General features: G+C 43.7%; 1 protein-coding gene across 6 annotated transcripts in view; it reads left to right on the top strand.

Annotated features, from left to right (window-relative positions):
* Positions 1 to 458: 458 nt before the first annotated feature.
* Positions 459 to 24868, top strand: part of LOC118506365 (5-hydroxytryptamine receptor 1-like) — a 54182-nt gene continuing 29772 nt past the window's right edge. Inside the window, exons 1-3 of one of the 6 annotated variants that reach the window (XM_036043382.1) lie at positions 459 to 680; positions 1800 to 1929; positions 20707 to 20737. The gene's annotated coding sequence lies outside the window, so the exon portion shown is untranslated. Of the gene's footprint in view, positions 681 to 1112; positions 1930 to 20706; positions 20738 to 24868 lie in introns of those variants that run through there. The other 5 variants (XM_036043381.1, XM_036043379.1, XM_036043384.1 and 2 more) reach the window with 5 other exon arrangements.

The following is a 24868-nucleotide window of genomic DNA, read 5'->3' on the forward strand; positions in this document are numbered from 1 at the left end:
ACACACTTCAATAGTCATGTTGCAACATTCTCCTAACTGTAAGCAAGTTTCCATTAAATGGTGGCCTAGTTCTAGAACAGGCTGTTTTTCTTAACAATTCAATAAATGCTTTATTTGGATCAAAACCCGATTGTTATATAAAAAAAAACCTACACACTAAACTCTCCTTTCCTGTATAGAACATTTAAACTCTTTTGTTTTCGTTAAGTCATCATCGTTCTATAGTGAAACACCACTCATTTCTCACATTCGTTCAGCTCACTCCCACTGCTCACGTTCTCTTACTCACCGATTCACCGTGAGATAATCAGTAGCAGTGAGATTCTCTTAGTCAAGTACTCTCCTACTCAGCTGCTCTCACACCCAGTTCACCGAGTGCGTGATGAGTGACCACTGGCAGAAGCGGTTTGTTGCTGTTGTTGTATCGGTTGGAGAAGTGAACCCTCAACGCTTGGATCGTTTCGATTGCGGAACCAAGCTTTCCCGTGTCCGTGTCGCGACGAGCCGAGCCGAGTTTTCCCACTGCGTTTTCATCTCAGTTATCGTTTGCTCTCGTTGCTAGACGAAAGTCGCTTCCCTCGCAGCGGACACGTGCGTGCGTGATCTCAACCAGCGTCGCTGCCGAGCAAGAGCCTCCCTATAAAAGAAACGGGTTGGTGACGGAAGGGTTTTGTGGGTAGGTGAGTGGGATGGGGGTTGGGGGGGATAGTGGGGGACAGTGGATCGAAAGTGCACCACACACGCGTTACGAGAGGTGCATTCAGGTGATTTCAAGCCAAGCACACATTCAACACACACCGTAATCGTGGCCAACCAAGGTGTGAATACTAGTGTGCGAAGCAATTTAGCGAAAGTGCAAACCATCAAAGGATGCCATATGTGAACAGATGGAGCAAACCGTGAGTGAGCACACACACACACATAGAGTGGATGCGAATGGTGGATTGTGGATGTGTGGAAGCGATGGCCAAGGTGTGAAATGGTACAACAGTGCAAAAGCAGGGCACGCCACTAGGATAGGATTAAGTGTTTGAGAGTGGAAAGCAGTGTGTGAATTTTCTTTACAGTGGTTTTTCCACCGGCAAATGGAAAGAGAGAGAGAGGGAGGGAGAAAAATGAAAAGAAAATGCGTACCGCACAGCAGTGAAGTGAAAGGAATGCGTGCACAAAACCGCACGAGCTCACCGCACAAAGCATTTATGCAGGGGGTGGGCCGTTTTGCGGAGATTTTCCTTAAATACTTTTCCTTCCATTCTTCCGGGATGAGTTTTTATTTTATGGTCGGTCAGACCCAACCGCCGTGAACTCACCAGCTCATCGAGGATGGGTGAAAAGCGACCGATGGAGGAATGGTGCTGCGAGTGTATACTATTGATTAAAACGGAAGGGAAAAACGCCAGATAAAACCCAGATTCTTGCCCCCGGGGGTTGATGACCGCTTGTGGCCATGTTGGGGCGGGTGGAGATTTTCCAAAATTGTTTCGAGCGTAAAATCGCGCCCACGAGAAACGTTTCCATTTCCGGCCTTCCCCTTTTTTTTTGTTTGGCACGAATTTTGCTGACCGGTGGTCCTGATGTGTATGGAGGTTATTGTTTTTGCTTTTCCAGTATTTTTTTGGGATTTTTCGTTTCCCGGTAGGATGGACAGGCAGAAATCAGCGTCATCGGAATGTGCATGACTTAATAGGGAAATCTTCGGAGGCTTGGCTTTTTTACGCGCCCATCGAGAGTGAAATTGGATATTGTGTCGTTTTCCGTGGAAAGTGTATGGAAAAGTTGATTTCTGTTTCGTTTTTTAGGTGTGCAACACAGCGTGAAAGAGTGCTTAATGGAAATTAGTGAACCATCTTCAAAGTGGTGATGATAACGAGCATTGATTTGTTCAAAGTTTGAGAGTTTAGCTTTACGCCCTGAAGAACTAAATATCAGGTAAGCTACTGTCTTGGGCGTATAACTATTTGTTTGATAGTAATCGTAAAAGAATATGGGTTACGTTGCTACTTTCTACCTACTGTCGAGCGTTAGGTACCTCACCTAATCTCACCGAAATCCCTAACCCTGTGGCATTTCCTAATGATAGGGTTATGATTCGTCCGGCGGGAAGTGTACTACCACCACCTTGTGTAGTATTTACCATGTGTTCACCTCCATTTCTAGCATATCTGGCCACCCGTTTTCCCAAACACCCGCAGTAGTTCTCATGCCCGCCCTTGGGGTCCGTGTCCGGCCGGGTAATAGTTTGTGTCACGATCGCTGCTTATAAATTGCATCCATTTCGTAGCCATGTTCAGCGAGCGAACGACCGATACGTGCAGACATTATTCAGCATGTTTGTACGGCAGATGCAGGTCGGTGATTGGAACCAGCGATGGTCACGAGCACGGACAAAACGCGGAGCGGACACAAAAAATAATACATCACCCTAAATGACACTGCACGCTAGCTAGCCAGCTAGGGCTTACAAATAATGGTGGGGAAGGCCAATGCGGTGGGGTTGTGCAGTTTGGTGGTTATTTATGTTGCTTGAATTTCTCGGAAATTCTAGAGATCTTTCTTGGGAAGCTTGCTGAGGCAGTGCCAGTGAGCACCATAATTCACATAAATTATTTGAGATTGTTTACACGGCGTTATTGGTCGTTAGGATTGCAGGGGAGCGAGTTGAAGCGTTTTTTCTTTTATTTGCTTTGCACGTATGAAACATTGATTGCATAGAGGACATGAAAACAAGATTGATGAATTGATTGAAACGGGCAACAAGGGATTTTTGGATTGGGTTGGGTTTCGTCTGAGCTAGACCGAGCTCGTTTACTCTTGTCGAACTAATTTAAATTACACTCTCTTACTCTATTTGCAAAATCAAATTTTCCCCTGTTTGCTTTGCGAATATAAGGCAGGAAAACAAGAAATGCTCAAGTTTTCCCAACATACTCGAGCCAACGCGGGAACATGGTTCCGAAACGTGTCAACGTGTGCCGGAAAAAACTTTGAAATGCTCTCCGATGGAAGTTTTTGGGGAAGTTTTTTACACTACCGTTGATGCATCAGAAATCATCCGGTGAGAGGCAGTTCTTGACTACGTTCTACGAAGGTCCACGACGAGAATCCCGCTACCAAACTAACGTGGATTGTCGTCGTTGACGAGCTCGGAGGCTCATTCTTAACTGTGCACGAGCACCGTTCTCAACAAATCCAAAAGGGGTTGGAAAAGTTTTCCACTGCTTCCTGGTGCTCGTTGATTGCATTAAGCACATGAGAAAGGGCACACGAAAAGTTGACCATTTTCTGGAGAACATGCGATGGAGGTGATTGGTTGGGAATAGTTTCGGTAACTAAAACGACTTGGAAGTGGATGCATTTTCTAACACAGGACACATGGAAAATTCTTTTCTGTTGTAAGCGTTTTAATCATCGGGACAGGGATATATCCTTGTTCTAGAAATAATTTAAGCTCTGTTAATTATTTCACTCGGACCATATTCATCCGGACACTAATTAAATTGCGAAAAAGGCATTCCGGAGGTATGGTACGAAAACATGCGTACTGTCGCGTGTGTTATCGTTTCATTTTGAGTCGGAACACACACTCACACACAGCTGCTGCATAAAGCGGACCACTGGCCGGACCGTCTGGACTGCTGGTTGAGGAATGATTTTCGGGCACGTTCCGGCATCCCGGCAAGCTTTTCCGGGCATACGGCCACCTGACAGACGACACAGTTCAGGCAATCGATTGCCCGACAAGTGCGCATGTGTTCTGCCGGTGCCCTACCAGGATTCTAGATCATCCCGGGAGTTCCAACGACGCGGGCCAGCCGAAGCCCACGTTTGAATCGGTTGATAAATAAATGATCGAATTTCATTATAATTAATATTCACCGTGTGCAGGCACACAGTCGAAGCAGTGTGTTGATTAACAGACCGTTCCGACCGAATAAGTCCACCCGATTCGGGTGTGACATACTTTTCCAATCGGCTGACAGAATGCGTGCCCGCATGATCGATTTTCCATCCATCCCCCCCCCTTCCCCCACACACAAATACCGTTTTCCACCTCGGTTGAGAGGTTCGCGCGAATTATTGTCCGGGGCCGGGGTCTGTAATTATGTTGTCACGCCGGGTCCTGGTAGCAGTTGGGTTGGGATGCGCTTTGCATGATGAAAGCGCCGCGGTGGTGGATTAATAATGAAGTTCTTAATAGAAGGTCGGGATGATCCTGTGAGTGTGTGTGGGAGGGAACAGGGGCGTGTGTGGTTTTATGAATTGAAAATGCATGTCACCATAATCGGAAGCGAGACTGTTGGCACGGACCGAAATGGATGCGACTCACCGTTATGATTCTGGCTAATTATGAATGTGTGCGTGTGTGTGTGTAAGTCAGTGATTCCTGTTGCTAAAATTCATACATAATGGAGGGTTTAGTTGGTTTCACCGGAAGTTTACATTATGCAGAGATTCACCGTACTGACATGATTAGAAATTGGCTTTCGTTACGGGTTTTGCTGGAATGTTTGTCCATTTTACAGCATTAACTTACCTATATTTATCAAAATGAAGGATAAAATTAGTAACAAAGAGATTTTTGAGATTTTGAAATGGTTTTTTTTAATTTAATAGACACTAAGGTAAGATTTTTAAAACTAACAGGCAAAGCTTTTCTCAGTAATTCTTTATTTCATTTAAGCATTTACAATTCTCTATATAATATATTGTAAGAAATTTTGATATAATGATAGTCCCTGGTGTCGGTCTTCACACTTCAGGACCAAGGATCAAATCCCATCAGGATCGCCACGCCGTAAGACGAACTGAGTATCCAGCTACGAGTTAAAATCAAATCTCAGAAAGCCAGAAATGACAGGCTTTTCGAGGTTTTAGAACCTGAAGAAGTTGAAGTAGAAGAGGAAGAAACCACTAGTTTTTTAAATGTAAACTATTGGGCAAAGAAGGTTTCAGTTCGCCTTACTACTTCTCATTGGACCTTCAATTTTAATGCTCGATTCGCTATCGATTTCCCTTGGGATCTTCCACCTTTGAACTCACCTTTAAGCTTTATGTACAATCCAATCTTGTCTTTTCTTTAACCTTTTTTTGATTTTCTTAATGGTCTCAGCATTCCAAACCTTCCTACGTCTTCTGGGCATGTTTGGGGCAGTCTTTTTGATCTCTTGCTAGCGAACAGTTTAAAGCGAATTGGATGTTCGAATTCATTTCCAAAAAATAAAAGCATTAAAGCCTTCCACCGGATGACCACCACGGGGACATCAGGAAAGGAGTCAGCGATTAGAGAGTAGTGAACGACCGAAAGGTTAGGGATGAGATGCCAGCAGAAAGATAATGATGATGAAAGCACAAATTATGATAAGCGAACAACCGGTCCTGGGGAATAGGCAGAAGAAGGCAGGAGGCAGACCCAGTGAAACCCTGGTGTTGGTAATGGTGATTGCTCTAACCGAGCACGGCCTACCTACCGGCCAGCCTGAGCAGCTGTCATGATGTGGGTTTTGGTTTGAAGCCTTCAGCGGTTCATCATCATCTGCCACCGCCAGAGACTTCGGTTGACAGGGCTTCAGGGGTTAGGGTTTTTTTTTGATCGAAGCCTGGGCCGGCCTTGAATAATCACTTCGGTTGGACAAAAAGGCGAAAAGGATCATATTTTTCTAACCAACGCACCACAATGGTTTGTCCATTGGAAAAGTTGGCTGAAGTGTAGGGAAAAGGGCCACTCAACCAGAAATGCAAAAATGGAGCAACACTTTACAAAAACCGAACCATTCGGAACCATTTTATCACCCGGACGTGATTTGTCACGTCGCCAACGTTTGAGGGAGTGGAACGTTAGAATCTTAGGGATGATTGAGGCAGCATTGGGCAGCCGGTAGATCGGTCGCGGTTGATAAATGGCAGACAGGCAGGGTCTCTCTCTCTCTCTCTCTGGTACGCGTTGCTTGTGGCGGAAAACAACCGAATGGGTGGCCCCATGGGTTTGGCGAAAGCTTTTTGCGCGGACCGGCTTACGCTAATGGGTTGTAATTATCGTCGCGTTACTGTCCATTAACTAGCTGACCTCTGGTAATGGTGTATGCGCGTCGTGCTACAAAACACGCCTAGCCTAGCCTGTTTCTTAGAGAACTGGAAAATCTGCCACCCCACAAAGAGGCCACAGAATGCAGTGCTAATGGGGTTTTGGCCGGATTTACACCAGGCTGTTTCGGAGTTGGTTGGGTAGGATTCTTTTTGCGATGTTCTTTCCATGTCCATGATAAGTAATGAAATGAATAAGTAAAATAAATGTCCCTTCAAGTTCTTTGGTGAGGATGACAAATTTTCTCTTGCCCGTGCTTTCCCTTTTGGCAAATAGCCTTTTTGCATGCATTATCCGGGGTGCTCGGTGATTAAACACACTTTAGGTTTTTTTTTTGTTGGGGCCTTGCTGACAATCGGATACTAAGGACACAAATTGTTTCCAAATGAACCGTGACACGATAATCTTGTGGTGGGGTTTCCCGGATTTTTCGGTGAATCTGTGTTGGTGACAGTCATTTTGTGGTTCGACTGTAAATGATGATTGTGTGGTTTATGGTTAATGTGTGGTGTGAAGATGTGTTAAGTACTGTCGGTAGTAAAAATATCACAACGGCCATTTGGTAGGGACTTGTGAACTAGCCACATATGATGTTGCTGTGGTTAACAGTGCTAGTGGTCCGAATGACAGTTGAGCTGTCAAGCCCACTAGTGATTTGTGTCGTTCGACGTGACTATATTTTTTATTAAAATCTGCTGATTCGTCCCTTGGATGACAACCGATTCTCATTTGTGAGTAGGTCGTTTATAACCAAAAATTCATTATCACGATCCCTCTAGCGTTATCCTTCTCTATCCTGGTAAAAGCTTCACTCCTGTACTGAAGTAAAGTCCTGCAATCAATTTCGTTTGCTTCAGTGTACATTTGAAGCTTTTTAGGTACACTATAGTTACACGCTATTTAGACCATGATCTCGCAAACACCAGTCTATATTTAGAGCCCGAAGCTTCATTATCATTTCATATTCCGTTGTCATGGGGCTGTTGGGGCGTTCCGCACCGGTTGCCGACGATAATCGATTTAACCTCATCAGCATTCAGCACTTTCCCCGTTTTGGGTGTTTTCGGTGGAGTGCGATGCGATTTAAATAATTAATCTTGCTCGAGATTGAATTATCAACTCACCAGCCGGCGATACGGGCAGGCCCAAGGCCTCTGTTTACATCGGCAAACTATAGGCTTTTGTTAGAAGTGTGGCGTGTGCAGAACAGGCCTCGTTCGAAATGAAAGTTATGACGTAGATATACAATTTGATGGGGAAAAAATCTGATTAAATTGTGAGAAAATTGTGCAAAAAGATTGTAGATTTACTGCGAACGCACTTGACGCAATTCTGAAGATATTGAAGTGAGTTGTGGTGGAATTGGTCATCACATTTCTTTCTGAAACGTTCAAAAAACAAAAGCTAACCAAAGCATTATTTCATTTTCCTACAATATGATTGATATTAGCGTAACGAAGGATAACGAAGTATCGATTACGTAGTCAGACAAGCAAAATAAATTATAAGCATCAAATTCGATCCCCGTGGTCAAATGAACGGCTCGTGATGTTTCGAAATGTAGAAACAATCGTTACGAAACCCTGCGCCCCGAATAGACTTCGACTGAAATCGATGGCTCAAAAACAAAGCAAAAAAAAATCAAGGGAAACGCACTCAAGTGGCACGCGCGCGGATTGTGTCGTGGAAAGAACCTTCGCCGGCAGTCAAAAGTAGGGGCAGCCGCACGCAGCCGCAGATCCTTAAATTGAATTAACGATGAATTGAACGTTCCCGGAATCGATGAAATTGGAATTGGGTAAAAACGAGACCGATTTCATATCGCTACCGTTACGCACAGCTGGTCGACCGGCGAAGGTTACGTTACCAGGGAGAAAGCTTTTTTTTCTCTCTCTTCTTGTGCATAGCTTATGTCTTTGTTGGTTCGATCTGCTTCGACCCACGTTGCGTTCGGTTTTTTCCCAATCTCCACCGCTCAACCTACGAACGGCCAAACCCCACTCATCCACTTAACGTGGGCTTAGCGCAAAGACCGGTACGGTGGGAGGAGAATAATTTGCCTTTTGTCAGGCAGGTGTCACTTTCACTGGTACCGTCGACAATTCGAGTGCTTGGTGGGCTGGCTGGCGCAGTGGCGCAGCGGGTGGTGACCAACCGTCCTAGCAGGGAACCGGTCGGTTGATTGGAAATTGATTTGCGGTCCTTTCTCATCGGTGTGAGACCGCTGGGAGAGTGTGAAATTTAGCGTACGCTCGCTTTATCGGTCGATGGACATTAGGGTGTAATTTTAATGGATAAGCGCAAAGAAGTTTTCGAAGCGCTTGGATTAGAGTGTGCGATATGATGGATTTCAGGAGGAATGGGATGATCAAGGTACGGAAATCGATCGAATAATATCGATTAACAGGTTTGTACGACTCGGATTTGAATTTTAACCAGCATTTTTCGTTTTTGCTAAGGACTTTTTTAGCATTCGACGAATATTTTGCATCGGTGGATAACTATTTAATGTTTGAGAAGTGATATTCCCTTAGTTCTGTCCCAGCTCTGCAGTGTCTCTGTTAAAGTTGTTCAATGATTTATCAACGATCATGTTTTTGTACCGATAAAAAATCTAGCAAACGCAGCTAGAAGCTGCTTAAAGTATGAGTTACTTCGGAGCAAAAAAAAAAAATAACCAAAACCAACTAATTGTCTAGCCGTTGTTGCCGAGTTAGCCAATATCACCCTTTTGAAATTAACAAATTTAAACACATTATTTTTCATAACTTCTTCTTCTGTGGTTAATAACCTGCTACAGATCATACTGGATGTTCCCCATGGCTATCACGATCGCTTCATACCTCGTAATCGGACTGTCATTCCTTCCTACTGGCGAAATGCCCGGATCAGATTTGAACCCCATGTGAAGCCACTATCACCAGGCCCAATTTTAATGGGGCTCCTTTTTTTTTAAATATTTTAAATATATCGTTGCTATAAAAAGTTCACATCCATCAATAATAGCCAGGCCATTCCTATATGAAAGTTTGTTGCTCCTCAATATGCAATTCAAAAAGGTTGTCTAACTTGATTGCTACTAAATTGATTGAGTTTGATAAAAAATCGTTTGTGAAGCATTTAACAACTAATCTGTAAAAATTTCATGCATGGACAATGGAGAGAAATATACTTACAAAAATCTTAAAGCCATCATAGACCTCAAAGATGTGTTTAAATAAAAAGTTCAGTTAAGTTCAGTTTAATACCACTTCAGTTCAGTTCAGTTAACTAGCATGAAACTTAATAATTAGTAATTATTTTACGAATTTAAATTCAATTTTTATATCTTCTTCTTCTTCTTCCTTGGCACTACAACCTCGAGAGATCTCGGCTTGATGGGATTTCAACCCTGGTCCTGTCGTGTGAAGATCGGCGCCGTTATCACCTCTGCTACCGGACCACCCCAATTCAATTTTCATAAGCTAGAGCTTACTCCAGACTCCAAGCAAGACCTTCTGTAGGGGCTGCTCTTTGGTCTAGTTAGCAGTGATCTAGTCTCATCGAGACTGGCTCTCCGTACGCTGGACTGATTATCGTTCTACAAAGATTTGTAGTATGCCATGAATGCTGGATGAAGACCTCTCGAGTTTGTAGTGCCATACAAAAAGAACAAGCAGTACAATCTCCATTCCAATTTTTACCACTTTCGCACACTTTAATATTCTGAACATTTATTATGTTTATTGTTCGAATCGGAAATAAAAGATTCAATAGCTAACGAAAGTATTATTATACCAGGTGGTACGGTGCATTAATGTGCATTTCTTTTTTGTCGGGAACGATCGTGGAAATTTATTTCTCAATTTCATTTGCACTGTTAATGCAGCAAACGTACAATGTGTCGCATAGGTAACAGTTTACAAAAAATCGTTTGCACCGCCCGACGATATGTAGATTTTTCGGGTCTGTTAAAAAAAAAAAGCAACAAACTGGATTCACAGCGAAATGATCCAATGTTTTGCACTTCATCGAAACGGGGTACGCTTTATTTGCACAGCCAGTGCACGGATTTACACTTTCGAACGCTTAATTGCAGCCCCGGTACCTGTCGTTTTGCCCCGTACAATCAAATCGGGTGCTGGCATGGGCGGTGGAATGAAGCCACTAATAAAAGTGCGTGTTGCGTTTGTGTGTACTGTATTGTGCTGCTTTATTTATGAACGGTTCGAGATAAATGATTGAGCGAGCTGTGGTCCATTTATTGCATATTGGAATATTGATTTTATGTTGATTGAAAAACTGTGGTTAACCTTTTTTTTTCGGTCGTCCAGTGACATCTGCTAAAAATTCATAATACCCGATTCGTTTCACAATTGAATGTATGCATTCAGGTGCAAGGCGTTTGAGCGTGTGCATAAAGTGTACAGGGCTGCGTTGAATGTTGCCCACATGTTTTTTTTGCTTCTTCGTCGCCCGCACTAATGGGAATTGGATTTATGTACCTTGTAAATCGATATTAAGCAATGCTTCCTCCAGGATCTGGATCTCGATGTGTGAAAGCAAACCAAAAATGCATTTTCACCTATTGTTTTGTGAGTGTAAATTATTTATATCCACGAGGGCAATTTTTGTTTACATTTTTTTTAAATAGTATTCAGAATAGATTCCAGGTGGGACGTTTATTGATTTAATAAAAGAGGTACTCATATCAAAGCGAAAATAACTCTCTAATTTATGTAACGAATTCATATAAATATTTGAATATGTTTTTCAAAATTTTGAAGGACTCTTTGAAGGCCTCTATTGGAATGTGTCCATTTGAAACTTTCCATCAATTAGATCAATAAAGAAAAGAGAGCAATAAGAATTCCATTTATAGAAGATATTCTAGCAATGCATGCACTTGTGTGGCTGGAATTTTCCAACGCTCGATGACGATGATTTTCCCGTCCACAAGTTAACCTTCCGGCAAATCATTCCGCATTGCATTGCGCAGAAGAATGTTAAAATTTTCGGATCCATGCATATGCATGCAGACAGACCGCGGCTACCAATGCACAAAACTGTACCACAACCTTAACCGACAGATAATAATTGCATTGGAAAAGTAGGACAATTGCACTGACGCGAAGCAAACGAACCGCCGTGGTACTGCGCTTGTGAGTGATGGGTGTGGATTTTCCAGGGTGAACCGGGGAGTGGGGAGCAAGAAAAATTAGAATGGCACTTCAAGAGCATCCCACTCGGGAATGCGTGTGTGTGTGTGCGAGAGGGTGCCAGTGCCGTCATTCAGCTCCACTAACCTAGAGCCGATGCGAGGTGAAATGATGTTTTTCATGGGCGGTCGAACGAAGCTACACTTGGTTGCATATAGAGAAGACACACACACACACAGCCGGAACAATAGACCAAAAGACGGGTGTAGGAAAGAATTGCAAATTGCTATTCCTACGTTCGGCCAGCTTTCGGTGCCCGGGTTACGGGTGCAAACAAATGCATCCGAGTAGCAAACCCACCACCACCAGCCCTCCGGTATGGCTTTATTTCCATTGAATTAATGCACCATTGTGTGTTTGATGGTTTTGGGTTTTTGTCTCTTTTTTTTTGTTAGGGTGTGCAACGGTAGTGTGTGCGATGAACTGCAGCAGTGGATGGGAAGTAGTGGATCAATCACGGTACTGACACGGTTGAGTAAACAACCAGGCTGGAACGATTTCTGGTTCTTTCGAACCACATGGCGATATCGCCGAACGCGTAATGCATCGCTGATATGCAAATAATGTTGGTAGCTTGAGGGCGCTTCGTGCAGCTGTTGTGCGATGCTCAAGACGTAAGCTGATTTAATCTGCGAGGGATCGTACCCCCGGGGAAACGATAATCTTGTAGTGGGTACTGTGTTCTAACTTGAACAATAGCTCGAGGGGTTCTGTGTGGTCGGTCGGGAATCGATGATGGTTCTCTTGAGCATTAGTGGTGATGGGATTACAATCAAGATGCAAAATTAATTAATGATACCCTCGAAGGACGCTACATACGCTTGTATGGAAAATTGTTGAATTCTACTCGATAAACTAAGCAAAAAAGTGAAGTTAAGCTTCGGGAAAACAGTAGCTTGACGATAAGTTTGACGTTCTCTAACTCGAAAACTATAATATCGATCCATTCGATATGTGATTAGACAAGGTATGCTTAAGGGTTTGTCTGTTAGAGACCCCTGATCAGCACTTACACCTTTCTTATAAAACCCATCGATAGAAGACCAATTATAAACACCAATCAATTAGAACAATAGACCTTACGGCGGGATATGAAGTAATAAAATCTCCCAGCATCACTAAAGCTATCATTGCTGCCAGTCAATTTGAATGATGAGGTAATGCAGAGAGTGTGAGAGAGAGAGAGAGAGAGAGAGAGAGAAAGAGAAAGAAAAAATCGATTTAATACAGTATGATGTACGATCCGTCAATCAATCATCCGTCTCACAATCGAGTTTGATGAGGCTGAGCAGTTTCGGCCGAACCGCATTTTCTTTGCCCCATATGATTAAACGATAACAATCGAAAGCCATCCAATGCCACCACCAATTATCCGATCATGCAATTTAATTCACCATCAGTGCAGCGGCAGTGAATCGATCACGTGAACACGCTGAATGACATGCTGACACTGGCTTTCGTTGGCGATCTGTGTGGCAGCATGCTTAGCGATTAGCTTGTGTAACCGGAATCTACTCGTGTCGGTCGATCGGTGGATGCGTTTCTGATAAGAAAGAAGATAGTTGGCAGTGCAGCATGCCAACTCTAGCGCGCTTGCTGTTTGCTTTGTGTTGCTGCTCTATGAAACTAGTTATTTGCCCGGCCAGGGCGGTGGGAACAAGAGGGGGATTGAGTAAACAGTCCGCAATGGAATGGAGTGGCGGGTGGGGTTTAATTGCATAGCGATGCACATGACACCTGCACGCCAATCATTGCCACACGAAGCGCTCGGAAATTGTTTTCATCGACCCAGCATGGAATCAATGCAGCGAACGGTCGGGAAAGTGAAGCTTACTGTGTGTGAAGTCGGATCGTCAAGGTGTTTTGGAATGTTTGAATCCTCCAGCCCCAGAAAAAAACTTTTTTTAAAGTCATTTTAGAAAAATAATGGGAACTAGTTTGCAATAAGCTTCTTATTGGGTCATGTGGATGGTTCGTCATCTCATTTACAAGACCCATTGGGAAAAGTAAACCACACACACACACACACACACACACACACACCACGAATTGAAATGTGTTTACTTTACATGGAAGTGCAGTTTGCTTTCCATTCAGCCTGATCACTTTCCCGATCATTGACTGCTTGTTCCGGTGTGGGAAGAACCATTCCTACGAACTGCACCACACCATAACCGGTCAACAGTCGATTGCTATGCCCGTGCGCTGCACAAAGGCTGCACACGGTCTCTGTGCTCTGCTATGGCTGCCCGAGTGCTTCCGGTTCGGGTTTATTGAAATTTCTCACGCAAATGTGGATGTGTAATTTTGGTCTCGATCTCGGGTGGGATGGTTGTTTTTCGCTTTGCCGTATTGCGCCCTGTTCGCCGTCCGAATGGTGCCGTTCTGCTGTCACACCATCGCCATTGTTAGCTTTCTACCGTTACAGTGTTACCGTGTGGGTTGAATGTGTTTCCCCCGGTTTTTGTGCCACACGCTAGCAAGCCTTTTCTAGACTGTCTCTCGGTCCCTAGTGGCTATTGGTTGGCTGTTCTCACAGCGTACAACAACGGCGGCGAGCCTTTTGTTGAGGTAGCGCAACATCCGTATAATCTTCCATCCAGGTGCATCCTTCGCTGCTGTTAAGGATCGGAAACCGTACCCGAAAGGTTCAACGACCATCGGAACGGAACGATGCAGTGTTTGATGGTTGTTTGAAAAACTGGCGGCCTGCATATTTGGTAATTTGCAGCAACCGCAAACTTTTCACCCGAATTGGGTCACGCGCTGGGTGGAGACTGAAGGGCCCCCCGGTAGATAGCCATCATCCTCGCAGCACGCTTGGAGTGCTGTTTGGAGTGCAGTTTGGGGTGCAATTAAGGATGCATTAAAGTGCCATCTCGTGCGGGTCCGTGTGGGTTTTGTTGGTGGAAAGTTTTATCTATTGCCGGTATCAGCCGCATGAGCGTTACCTGGAAAATGGGCGGTGAATGGTGGTGAGCGTTCTCCTCGTTTGCCCATCGGATCGGATCACCATTAGTGGTGGTAGGATGTGCATTAGCACGTTTTCACGTTCCATCCTTGGCAGGTTTGGCAGCGCGTTTTGCTATGGGGTCAGTGCGGGAAAGCTTCACTTTTGCCCTGGTCGTTTGTTGGCGGGTAACAGAAAGGAAGTAAGGATGTGTCTGATTATGATTGAGCGTTTTTGAAAATGGCAATTAGCAGCGGATGATGGCAGGAAGGCTGCAGGTGAGTTTGATAGCCAGTGAAAAGTTTTTAGCCCAAACGATATGTTTTAGTTTTTGGAAAAGTCACCTGGTGGGGTGAATAATAATCGGGTTAGGCAAGGAAAGAAGTTTGGAATATCAATAGGAAAATAGATGCATTATGGGATGGTTCAGAACAAGTTATGGATCAAAATACATTAAGGAGAAACATCGAGAGAAGTATTTTTGTAGTTATTTCAAGTAATTAAACGATTTTCAAGACATTTACTGATGTAAGTCTATTGGTTAAATTCCATGAATCTAAAAACAATCTTAACGATAGCTCTTTGCATTAAATAAATTGTGCATATTACTAATTTTAATCAAGTACTGGGCGCCTCCATTAGCACTAAGTAGCTCATTGATGGAGGCGCCCAGTACTTCAATCCTTGAGCTTGGGTCGAAAAGGATTCAATTATTCCACTGGGTATTTTTCGGTAAAAAACCTACTCTTGGTATTTCGTGTGAATTAAATGGTGATTGGCAGCAAATATACTATAAGTTTTCTGTTTAATTCTCAGAACGATCAGAATGAGAATAAACTGCATCAAAAATGAGGCATGCATTTGATGGGTAAGAGTTGATTACGTGGAACGAATCGAATAATAAATTGTGTTCTTAAAAACAACTTTAATGCCCAAAAGCCGTCGGTAGACACTTCTATGCTTCCCCTTTAAACATTGTTATCTCATTTCCATTAAAGCGGCTTCTATCATCTGATTTGATATAGGGATGATGCTTGCAGTGATCCTGGAAGCGACCGTTGCCGCGCTTGTGATAAGATACGGAAGGATTTGTTTCCACTCCTTTCACAGCTGATACTTTGTTTGTGTTATCTTTTCCAATAGAAGTTGTAACTGTAAAGAGGCAAAACGTAGAAGAAGAAAAAAACACCCGGAATACCTTAAGTTGCGCATTCTAAGAACCAAAATGTGCCACAAGAGTGCGAGTGAGTACAAAAAAACTCTTCCATTTCCAAATGCTCTTGTGAATTGAACCCAACAGAACGGAATTCCTGCGAATAAAAGTCCCAAATCCTTTCCCTTGTATTTTTTGTGACCGTTTCTTTCCCCGTGATGCTTTCATTTGTACGTGGCCAAGGAGAAAAAAAAGTCGTAGCCGACGATCATGTAACGGTTCTCGTTCGGAAGCGTGGAAAAAGTTTTCCCCTGTTTTCAATTTTTATCTTCATCCTCCCTCTAGCATGGAGCGATTCGATGGTGACAGGGATCGATGGTTTTTGTGCATTTTGTTAGTGAAAATATGAAAAACGTGGAAGTAAGAAACCGTCGGCAGCTAGTGCTGGTTTGCTAGTCACAACCCGGCAGTCTTCATCGCCAACCAACGACGGCCAATTGATGCCGTGCCTATTGAGGTCGATAAGCGAAAAGGGGTTTGAATGGAACCCTTTTGCTACCTTCCGGGGTTGTCATTTTTTTCTTTATTGCTACGATAGCAACGCTGGGAAAGGTAGCGTTTTGCTTGCAGCTTATAGAAGCGTCTTTGCAAATGATTGCTTTGAAGGTGAAATACTTCGCTATGCTTATAATGACTGTGAGAATAGACGGTGATGGAATGAAATTTGAAGGTAAGAAAAAAAAGGGTAGTTTTTTTGCTGTTTTTATCTAGAAAGAATAAGGAAATTCAGCGGAGCTTAAGGCTTTTGGCTGTACTTTTCATTTTCGGGCAGATGAAGGCCAGCACATAGTTTGTCGATAAGAACAGTAGAGAGAATACCATTCATGGAAAGTGACCTGAGGTGAAATTATAGCTTTGACCAGCTTTGTAAAGGCAAAAAAGGAAAAGCTATGCTTGTTTGGGGTTCAATGTATAAAAATATATCGAAAAAGTAAAGGGGACTTTCCGATCAACGGAAATAAATTGCTGAGCAATGTTAAACGAGGTTATAAATAAGCACAGATTGCACCGAAATGCCGAAAGGATTAATTTTAGTTCTTAAAAGAAATTTGTTTTTCCGAGACTGAGAAAGGAATGTTTGAAGAATATTTTGAATAGTTTTTGTATAAAATTGGTGAAGCCTACAGCAAACGATTACTTTAACGAAATGCCTCTTATAAATACCCCGACGTTTTGATTAATTATTCACGGGACGGTTTCATTTAGTTCATTTTTATATTTCCCTTTCCGTAGCCGGTTAGTCCCTCTCGCTTCAATCATTTCGACTCGATGAAGAAATTAAACTTTATCCTTCTTCTTTGCCCTTTCGCGGTGGCTTCAGATATCGCAGTATAATAAAGGAAAAGGAAAAAAACGCCAAAATTAATAGCTTTTACGATATTAATTCACGTAATGTCCGCGCGAACTTTTCGGTAAATGTTTTTCTGCAACAACTTCGGCGCTGTACGTGATATCGCGGATATCATTTATTTGTTTTCGGGTTATGACAAACGGGCCGGACGCCCGTTGTGTTCTGTTTTCGATGCCGACACCAACGACGACGGGTTTTAAGCCAGTTGCTTGGTGAGGCTTCATTTTTCACTATCCATATTCGGTGGCTGATGATTAAAATTATTCGCTCTCCCCTTTTGTTCGCTTCATTCGCATGTCCGTATTTAACAGAACAGTATTTGCTAGTCACCATTTTGTATTGTCGTTTGGTTTTTTTATTTTACGTATTTTTCCGCTTTCGTTGCAGACGAAAATGTTTGGTGCGGGAAAAGAAAACAGGTTGGACTTGGTATCCGTTTCTTTTTTTTCGGTGAATCCTTTTCCATTCACCGACCATACTTCCAACGTAAGCCACGTGGGGGGAGGGTTTATGATAGCGTCTCAGTTGACTGCTTTCGGTGGTGGATTATCCTTTCGGATGGGGGGATTTTTTTGCGTTGTTCAAACCGACATACTCTCCTGCCGTTTTGGGGCAGCAAAAGCAAATGGCAGAAACAGGGGTAAAAAACCAAAGGGATCAAAGACGAAAGGGGGATTGGTTGGGGGCAGCTGTCAACGGTTCTTCGGATATACTCATTTGCACAATTTTACAGCGTGGCGAAGCTTCGGTGGGACAGTGGCCCAAGTACCGAGTGGTTCGCACATTTGATTGACGAGTGAAGAGCGGCTATTGCGGAATGGTGGAAAGCGAATAAAATTTTATTTCTTCCATTATGAGGGGGTAGGGGGGCTTTTTGTGCTCTGCGCTTTGAGTGTGAATTTGAATTTACGATGATGGATATTTTGACAAATGACTGAGGCACATTAATGCAACGATAAGAAACAGGGAATTGTACAGCTAACACCGTTATAAGGTTATACAGCACTGGGTTACCATCTGCAGCTGATGGTTTTTTGTGTGGCAAATTTGGTAAACAACATGATTGATTATGAAGTGAGGCGAATGAGTGTGACAAAGGTATATAATATTAAAAATTAATAGTTTATAGCTTTCTGTCATTATACATAATAAAATGATACGTCATGCCGGAAGTTTCATGACAAATAGAACAAATTATATTTTATTTGACTCAAACTCTCTACCTCGACTATTCTGACAGATGCAGTAACGTCCTCTTCAGTCCATGTGGATGGTCTTAAAAGGTTTTAAAATTTGGGCTGATTGGTAGAATTACCATGACATGACCAGCCCACCCGAAGTCCCAGGCCAGCTCAATCAGTTGTTCAATAGTGACATCACTGTTCAGTTCATAGCCTTTTGAGCAACTTTCCTAGTCGAATGATACTAAAAGGGTGTCATCGGTTTTGGACTGAGGCTTTATGAGAGTGCTGAGATTGGCAATAAACTGATGGTTGATACAGGGTGCTTAAGCCAACCTTGACAGTTTCCCAGGGAAGAAGAAGAAGAAAAAAATGCAGTGAATAATTCGTTTAAAACATTTTTTTTATAGGAACGAGCTCAATACGGCTTCGGAACATTGAACAAGCCCTGGCTACTGTCTTCCTGGGAAAGGCCGCAAAAACGGATATTATTGTATGACCAATTCTTCTATGGTGTTGCTGGAATGTTCTACTGGAATCTCTTCTTCGCCACAAACAATATCATCAGGGGCTTCTTTTCCTGAAAATTCAGGACAGGGATGCGTTCGTCGAACGCAATCCGAGAGTCTGTAAGGCATATTTCTTTCCCAAAACTCCGGTCGCAGTTTTCCATCTCGATTTCATTGCACGGTGTTTTCAGGGAATACCTGTGTGACGCCCCGATACGGTTGTCCATCTTTAAGGTTGACTATCTTTAAGCTTCCTTGGGGCGGCCCGATGGTACTCATACGGCAGGATTGGGGTTCAAGTCCCATCCGAACCGTTACCCTGTAAAGAGGACTGCGTTTCGTACGTATTTTTTTTCAAATTGGCGAATTGTTCAGATTCGGCTAGCTTAATTTTCCTTCTGAATTTACTTTCTATCCATCAGATATTTTTGGACAGACCATAACCAATGAAGAAACTAAACAATTGTTTAAAAAATCACTAAAAGTAAGCAAAAATTACAACAAAAAATTGCTTCTAGCCTTCAGGCACTGATCATAAATATTTATCCACTGCTCGTAGCGTATTTATGAGCACCACTCGCCTCTGTTGTCAATTCCTTTCTTTACCGGGTACAAGGAAGCCATTCGATATATAACCCCTTTTTCCGGCAGGATGTAAGCCTAGAGCACAGCGACGAAAAAAGCCATGGTCATTCACCGAAGAGGGTGTAAGAATGTTCCGTGGGTTCGAGTGCAGACCCAGTATCTTTCGCTTTCTGGCCCTGAATGACCAGGTGTGTGTGTGTGTAGGCCTTCCATGCGCTAGGCCGGATGATTGTACGGGCTGGTCGGAATACCACCAAGCACCGAGCGAAAGAGATTAGCTTTCGCTGCACGTACTTGCTCTTACCGCAGGAAGTCACCTCGGTGGGGGACAAAGTTTTTCAATTTATTACCGGAAGGCATACCTTGAGCTCGGGGTTTTTTTTTCTTCTCCGATGATTTTCTGCCCCGCCATTTTTTTGGGCCGTCATTTTGTCTCTCCTTTGCAAGCTTTGTCCGTCCGTTACAGTGCCATCGTTGGGATCGTCGGTGTGTGTGTGTGTGTTTTTTTGTTGGTGCTATTCGCCTTCGCTTTCTCGTTAACTCGTGTCTATTTCATACTTTTACGATGTTCTCATTCTTATGACACTGGATCGAGTTCCTAACGAACGCTTGCTGGCTTACAGGTCTGTTTTGTCTCGTGCTCCGTTTTTTTTGTGTGACTCTTCCACCACCACTTTTCTGCTTACTCCGATTATTAATTTTTATAATCGTGCTCAACATCAACACCGGCAGTGGTTGGATGGTGTGTACTGTGGGTAGATAGAACATTCTTGTTTCCTTTCCAAGCTTCGTTCGAAAGTCTGTATCAGGCCACTTTTCTTTTCGGCAGTAAAGATTTTTCCTCCTGGACTCCCTCTGAACAAGTTTTGCTCAGCTCATGTCGGGGCTGGGATGCCGATGATATGGTGATGAATTCACTGCGTTGACACATTCTTCCACCGTAATGCAGTTCAGTATGATCGTGTGAGAAAGAAGAAAAGGAAAAAACACGGTAAAGGCTGTCCCGTCACCAGCTAATGCCTAGCATAACTTTGTGGCTACCACAGTACCACCATAAGGAAGGCATTTTTTGTGAGGGGTATTTAAAACTCTCACTCACTTTTAATAATTCTTTAACGGCACTTTTTCAGTATTAATAGCGCTTGCTGCTGTAGCCGAACCAGATACCGGATGCGAGGTGGCGAGAGCAATTTTTTCCTTATTACGTTGGTTATTAATCCGGCCCCGAACGGATTGGCTTTGATTTAATTTTAATGAGACCGATTGAAAGCGAACGATGGTGTAAATTTGTTGTGGAAAGTTTTTTTTACGATGGATTAAGATGGAACGTGGGGGACGGGCACAATATTACGAGCAATAAAAACCGAACAATGTGGGCGAACGGTTGGTCGAACGAGGTGCTAAAATGTAGTGTTGAAATGAAAGGCGTGTGGGAGATCCGTAGGAAGAAACTAACGCCAGTTATGAGCGCTATCAATGTGTGGTTATGTGAATGGAAGGAAGATGGTGATGAAGGCTAGCTTTTAACGGCCAGGAAAATATCTATGAGCATAACATTATTACGATCGTTTACTCACATATTAGATTACATTTTATAGACTTGACTTTAATTTATCTTTTTTTTTTGTATTTTGCAGGAACTAACTCATCATACTTGTCCCATCATAGGTAAGCTTTTGTTATACTCTTTAAAAGAATAAATTGCAAAAGATAGTTGTAAGCTCCAAAATGATCCTCACTTCTTTATTAGAAGAGGATTATAACTATGACTGATTGAGTCGAATGTATGTGGTAGCGAGTCAAGCAGTTGCATATCGTAAGAGGATTGTTTGAGCAGGCGCGAGACAACCCATCCATCTCCTATGACTGAAATGTTTCCTTCGAATAAATAGTATGCAGCTACCTATTCAGCTTCCTTGCCACCGTGGGTGCTTCTTTCCACCAAAGGTTCTTCAAGATAGCTTGAACTTCACGAAACCTACGGAGCACGGAGCATAACGTTACTGGTGAGCCTCATAAAACCTTTCTTACCCGGGGTCGCATACATCATCGAATCAACGGCGAAAGGGTGTTCGTGTCTCCCGTGCCACCGTTTCGATCGCAATCAGTGCCTCCGTGGCCTGGTGCGTAGAAAGCCACGCCACCAGGGACATGGTATGGATATGGTACGAAGACCCGGAGCCACGGGCTCATATTTGCCAAACACCTCCCGGTAATGGCGACATGGAATAAAACGGTACCGACCGAGTGTGTGTGTGAGAGGGTTGTTGGGGCCACCCCCTACTGCCATTGCCATTGGCACCGGCTAATGTATTCAAACTCTGATTTGCATGACATTACAAGGTGGTAAAATTCTCATAAACCAACAAATTGCCTATTCATCGAGTCGCTGTATCTGGGTGCACGCACCACACGGCACTGAGACTGTGAGCGTTAGCAAGGACAGTGGCGTGCAAAAATTGGCGAGAAATAAGCGTTAAAGGGGGAGGACCTTTACCAAATGGCTTCTCAGATGATTGTGACAATTGTTTAGAAATGGGTTTAATTTCTAAAAATCCTTAAATTAAGATGTCTTTTTTAATTATGTTTGACACATTTATATGTTCCCAGTATGACATCTCCGTGATCAGCACTGTCGCTTATGAATCGTTCGCTTTCTACACCCAGACATTGGATGATGTACATTTGCATAAAGCGTTTATCGCGAACTGGGCGAACACGGTTTGGTCGACCCCGTGAAACGCTTCGTACAACGGTTGAACGAACAAACATGGGCCGCTTCCTTCATTTCTGGAACTGTTCCACAACAGAGCGAGAGAGAGAGAGAGAGAGAGAGAGGGAAAGAAGCGAACGGCAGACATTCCGAAAACATCATGAAAACAAGTTCATAATTGAATTTTTCTTTTGTGGGCCGCAAACAAAGCGGGCCCATACCTTTGCATGCGGTCGTGATTCGGTTCGGGTGCGCCGATTTCGGTCCGGATTTTGCTCCCTCCTTTAGCGCTCCATCCGAACGGCCGTAAAGAAATGTCTGGATGGAGGAAACAGCAAAAGGAAAACTCATGCAAACTAGAAGAAAAATGGACTTTTCTTCACGAAAAAAAACATTGGCCAAACAATTGAACCAACTGGGGTTCCTTCGGGGTGAGTTTTCTCGCAACTGCCGCATTCAAAAGCTCATCTCGACCGATTGATGATTGATCGATGATGGATCCCTGCTGCTCTAGCGCGGCAAACAGCCGACAGCAACCCAACGCAGTTGATTGCGCAGTGAGAATCGAAAATGTCGGTAGTTAAGTGACAAATCGGTTCTTTCTGGATGGTTATAACGTACTTATCGAAACGGTGGGGGGGGAGAAACATCGTTCATCCAACGATGTTCCGGTCGTTCTTATAAGCGCTGGTGTAAGCTCCTTGCTTTACCGAGTGTCGCGGTGTGAGTGGGGCTGTGTCAGTAATTGAATTCGCATAAATTATGTTTCCGATTTTCCATTCGGTGCGCCCTGAGGAGAAACAGATAACAAATGCGTGCGTGCGTGCGTGAAGGAAAGGCAACCCGAAAACCCGTGCTGCACGATGGGTGATAATCCATCCGCCCGACTATCGACGGCACGACCGAAGCATGAATGATGAACAGTGTGGTGTGCGAGTGTATTTTGTTTTTATCGTCCAACAGATGAAACAGACTGGTGATAAATTCAATTAGTATCGGTTGCCGCTCGGCTCGTCAAACGTGATCATTATTGGCGCGGTAACACATTCGCGAAAGAAGGCGCGCAATAGGGAAATAATTGAGATAAACGGCTTATGATGTTTGCCGATCGGAGCGTCCGATGATGGATTGATGAATTATGATGATCGAAATCGGTGTTGGTAGCGAAACCCCGGACGTGCCTGGAGGACAACTTGCTCCCCGGGATGAGCGTGTTTTTCTTTCTGCTTCCTGTTGGCACGAATTTATTGAAAATCGATCATATTTATTATTAAATGCTTGTGCTCTGGAGTTTTTCCTCGCGCGATTTAATTTCACCTTTTCCCCATACCACGATCGACGCTTCACAAACATCAGCGCCGTGGGCCGGCCGCTCTTGATCGTCGGTAAACTACGCACTAAATCTAGCTGCAGAATAACTCAATCGAGCTGCAGGTTTTGCTACAAACACCATACCTCATTCCTGTTGTTATACCTTAGCTCATTGTTTTCGACAGCTGATGCTTCGTATCCGAGCACATTCGCGCTTCCGCCCCCCCCCCCCCCCCTCATTATAAACAAACAATTCGGTAAATGTAAACTTCACAAAACCGTCTGCCGCTGCAAAAAGCTCACAGCACCACGTGACATACGTACGATCCGGCAGGGGTTGTAGGTAATGCTACAAAATCATTGCACCGGCGAGAAGAGATTGCAGGACCAGAAGGTTTTTTTTTAATTTTTGCTGTGCTTTGTGTTTTATTTTCCCATCGCCACCGGGTGGAATCTGCCAATAATCGCTGGCCAATGAAAACATTAGTCAAACCGACCGCCGCTCGATATAGTGAGTACGAGCGCTGCGATGTGAAGTTCGCGGATTTCGCATGTAAGCTGTCACTTGGTGTGTGGCGTACGAGTCGTCCCACGCTGTGCAGTTTCTGCTGCTGAAGGGTGCAATCAAATCGATAAATAAACATCGAGCACAACAGAGTTGAGCTGGGTGTACGGTTCTGGCCCCGCAGAAGGAAGGAAGGAAGGTGCCCGTGGGTGAGGTGTGATTTCGTGTGTCAGATTATTTATTTAATTCTGTGTGTCCCGATGGTTGCGTTTGGTGGCGCTTCGGTAGCCGGGTGTCACATGGCCGAGGGAGTTTGGAACGGGTGGAATGGAAAATAGAAAAAAAGGGACAAGATTTGTGGTGAAATTGCTTACCACTCAGTGCAATGTGTGTGTGTGTGCGGTGATGAAAGTTTGATAAAACAACCAGCTCGCGTATCGTATCGTGGCAGCAAAATAAAAAAAGTGCGGGAAAATGGAAAATCGGTCACGAGAGTAAGCGCCGGGGCGGGTGTAAAAAGGATATGTGTGCCAGTCGACAGTCGTGCGATATGTTTGGTTCCGTAGTTGGGTGTACTGGGGAATGGACTTCTAATGTTAGCCACTTCATGAAGAGAGTAGATAAAGGTGAAGGTTAAGGAAGTTATGTTGGAAATGAGTTCAACTTGAATGCTTGTTTCGTATCATGCTTTGGGATCGAGTATCCTTAAACTTATTTTAGAACTAAGGTATGGTTGCTTTTAATTATTAATTTAAAAGGCATCGCTGGCGATATGCTTGGACACAACAATCGATTGATATTGAAATCGTTCAATGAGCTCTGTCCTCAACTGACGCAATCCTCTTCGTCACGTTCGAAAGAAAGAAGCTCAAACAGATGTTTGGACCCGTTACAGTGATAACCTCTACGAGCTGTATGGTGATCACAGCACGGTGAAGCGTATGAGATTCGCCAGGCTCTGGTGCGCTGGTTATGTCATGAGAATGACACTGGACGACCATGTCCTTAAAGTCTTTTTAGGCCGGCCACACGGACAGAGGAGGCGTAGTAGGTTCAAATTGAGATGGATTGTTGGCGTTAATGCGTCGGTCAAAATGGCTGAGGATTGTTGGAGCAGGCCTAGACCGGGAGGTGGCTGTAGCGCCTTATGTAAGATAGTGAATAAGTAAGTTAAAACTGATACAAAGATCAAACGAAGATTTTTTAAGTGCAGCAAAATCCTGCCAATTTGATACATTGTGCTATAAAATCTTCATTAAGAAGAATATCT

The sequence above is a fragment of the Anopheles stephensi genome, chromosome 2 (assembly GCF_013141755.1).
Source record: "Anopheles stephensi strain Indian chromosome 2, UCI_ANSTEP_V1.0, whole genome shotgun sequence".
Taxonomy (NCBI): domain Eukaryota; kingdom Metazoa; phylum Arthropoda; class Insecta; order Diptera; family Culicidae; genus Anopheles; species Anopheles stephensi.